This window comes from Sphaerodactylus townsendi, linkage group LG03, assembly GCF_021028975.2.
Source record: "Sphaerodactylus townsendi isolate TG3544 linkage group LG03, MPM_Stown_v2.3, whole genome shotgun sequence".
NCBI classification, from domain to species: Eukaryota; Metazoa; Chordata; class Lepidosauria; order Squamata; family Sphaerodactylidae; genus Sphaerodactylus; species Sphaerodactylus townsendi.
In genome coordinates this window covers 144,554,741-144,558,394 of record NC_059427.1, presented here as the reverse complement: position 1 = coordinate 144,558,394, position 3,654 = coordinate 144,554,741, and positions in this window count along the sequence as shown.

Sequence of the window (3,654 nt, the reverse complement as noted above, 5' to 3'; positions counted from 1 at the left end):
CTTTTATCTAGCCATCGTGTTCTTTGGCGTCCAGGTCTTCTCCCACCATTGACAAGTCCGAGCATCATAGATTTTTCTAGCAAATTTGATCGCATCACATGACCAAAGTATGTAAGTCTGAGCCTGGTTATTTTCCCTTCTAGTGATGTGTCTGGTTTTATGAGGCTCAAGACTTCTGCATTTGTCACCCTAGCTGTCCATGGTATGCGCAGTAGTTTTCGCCAACACCACAACTCGAAAGCGTCTATTCTTCTTCTGTCAGCTTTCTTTATAGTCCAGCTTTCACACCTATACATGGTTATGGGGAAGACTAGCCTGTGCTTGGTTTTGATGTGTCTGCTTTTCCAAATTTTATCCATGCTCAGCATTGCGCTACATCCTAATGCTATTCTCCGCTTTATCTCAGGAGTTACTTCTCCATTACAGTCAATTTTTGAGCCTAGGAAGATGAAGTCTTGGATGCACTCAATGTCCTCATTGTCAATGCTAATTTGGGGCCGATCCATGCTAGCTGTCGTCATGATGTTTGTTTTCTTCATATTGAGATGGAGGCCCATTTTTTCGCTTTCAGTTTTGATCTTCACTATCAACTGTCTCAGATTGCTCTCGGTCTCTGCAAGCAAGGTTAGGGCACATTTTACATTGGGAGATCTATCTAAATATTCTTATATTGTTAGTAATTTGCCTGTTTTTAAATAAATCCTGTTTGATCATTTTTAATGTAGTAATGAATAATTTCTTGAATCCTTCTCGCCCATATAGATGAGAAAATTTTATAATCAACAGTTGTTAGAGATATTGGTCTAAAATTCTCTACTGTCAATTTATCTTCTGTTGTTTTTGGTAATAAAGTTATTATTGCATGTCTCCATGAATCTGGTATCCTTCCAATATTTAAAATATTGTTACTCCTCTTTTTAATTTAGGACTTAGAATTTCTTGAAATATCTTATAATATTTGGCTGTAAATCCATCTGGTCCTGGTGCTTTGTTTAATTTGGATTTACAAATAGCTTCCTGTATTTCTTCTGTATTTATAGGTCTATTAAGTTTTTCTAAATGAGTGGGGTTAATTATTTTTGGAATATTATTTTGGATATATTGTTCCATTAATTTGGAATCTTCTTTTTGGTTATATAATTCAGAGTAATAGTTGTATATTTTTTTTAATTTGAAAAGGTGAGGCTTCCCATCTTTTCCCTTCCTTCAGTTTTGTAATTAACCTCCGCTCTTTTTGTTGTTTTAATTGAATGTTAATCCTCTTTCCAAGATTTTTGGCATTATAAAACTTTTTCTGCCTAATTCTTTTAAATTTCTCTAGTGCTTCGGATATTCTTTAATAACTTGTATCTTGTGTTTTATTATTTTGTTTTTGGGTTGCCTTCTCAATTCTTCTTCCAGCAAAGTAAGTTTTTTCATTAATTCTGTTTGTCTTTTTTTCTTTTTCTGATTTCAGCCAACTTGATAATACCTCTCATGTAAGCCTTACGGGCATCCCAAATTATATTTATATCATCAATCGAATTATCATTAAATTGGAAATATTCTATTAGGTGTTTTTTACATTCTTCTATTACACTAGAATCATCTAGTATCCAACCTTTAAGTTTCCACTGGTTAGAGCTTTCATAAGGGTATAATAGCCAGCACATGGGATTATGATCTGAAATGATCCTTGGTAAAATTGAGATGTCTTTAGTTTTGGTTATAAATCATTGAGAAGACCATATCATATCTAGATGAGCCTTTGTGCCTATTGGAAAAAAATGTGTAGTCTCTGGCAGAGCCCCATTTTTCTCTCCAGATGTCTTTTAAATTTTCTATAATGTCAAAAAATGGTTTTGGAAGTTTGACTGAGTTATTTTTAGACTTTTTTTGCCTTTTTTCCTCTGTTTTATCTAATTCTGGATTTACACCACCATTAAAGTCACCCAGACATATAAGATTCTCATATTGATAGGTGAGTAGTGTGTTTTGTAATTCCTTGTAACATTCACTTTTGTTATGGTTAGGTGCATATATTCCCACCACTAATGTTTTCAAACCTGAAATTATAACTTCTATTCCAATATATCTTGCTTGAGGATCCTTAAATATTAATTTAGGTTTTAAGTGTTGTTTTGCAAAGATACCAATGCCACTTTTTTTTATTTGTAGGTAGTATGGAACAATTCTCCTAAATAATTTTTTTGAATATATTTTTCATCTCCTGCCTTAAGATGTGTTTCTTGAAAACAGATGAGTTCAGCTTTTTGTTTAAATAAGAGTTGAAATAATCTTTTGCGCTTTCTCTGTGAGTTTGCGCCATTTATATTGCATGATATTTTCATCTGCATAATTTATTAATCAAATTTTATTCTATTTATATGTGTTTATATATACCAACAGATACGGTGAGAGTGTACTATTTTCATAGTTAAATTTGTTTTTAAATTCTCTTGTAAGTCAATCATACCATTCAAAATATAAATTGTAAAACTTACCTTTGGATATCTTCTTATGACTACTAGAAAACACAAATCTAATAGTTAGTCATGACAGATATTATCTGTTGTATCTCACATTGTTAATTTATATGTGAAGACACTAAATAATAGGCTATTTTGGAGACCATTAATATTCTATTTTCCTTATACATTATAACTAATATCTTAATTTCTTTGCAACCTTTGTAAGTTATATGAAATGTGGAGATAACCAAAAGAGCGCAAAAAGAAATATATATTTTACAAAAAATAGAATTAGAGTAGATAATCAATTGATAATAATAAAAACTATATCTTTAAATGTCCATATTAATCATTTACTTCCTTGTACACTTACCACTTTGTTTTCCAATTATTTTGTAAGTTCTTTTCTGAATCTTTGCATGAAGTCTTCCATTTTAAGTGTCGAGTCTACCACACATACTTTACCTCTGAAGGTAAAAGATAGTCCTTCTAATATCTCTCACCTGAACTGTATATTTTTACGCCTCAAGGCGTCTGCTAATGCATTATATGGTTTTCTTCTTCTTCTGTTAAATGGTGGGATTTCTTTAAGGAAGGTCACTTCATTATTGTCTATACTCAAATTTTGATTTGCTTGCTCCTTTAAGATAGAGTCTCTTATTTCTTTGTTGTAAATGTGATAATATCTCTTGGAGTGTTATGCTCTTTGGCATATCTTGTATTGATTCTATATATTGTGTCTATTCCTGCATCAAGTTCATCTGGCTCATAGCCTATATATTTTGCAATAATTTCGATGAGACTCCTCCCCAATTATTCATTTCTTTCTTCTTTTAAACCTCTCAGTCTAATTGTTTTTTCTTTGCTTTTCAGTTCCAGAAGCATAATTTTATCCTCTAGGTTGCTAAACCTTTCTTCTCTATGTTCCAAATTTTCTTCTATTTTTGCTACTTGTTCCTTAAAATCCGTTATTTCTTGCTTATTAAACAAGATCCTTTCTTTTAACTTTTTAAGCTCAGCTATTTCCTGTTTTACTTCTGCAAAATTATTCTTAACTTCCTCAAAGTTAGTTTTCATATCTTTCTGGATGTTTAATATTGCTTCCAGAAGATGCTCCATTTTTAAAGAGGAATCAGATCCTGTCCTGATTGGGGTGGTGTCTTCCATCGTGATTATCTTCCCTTTAGACTTATTTGTATTAGCC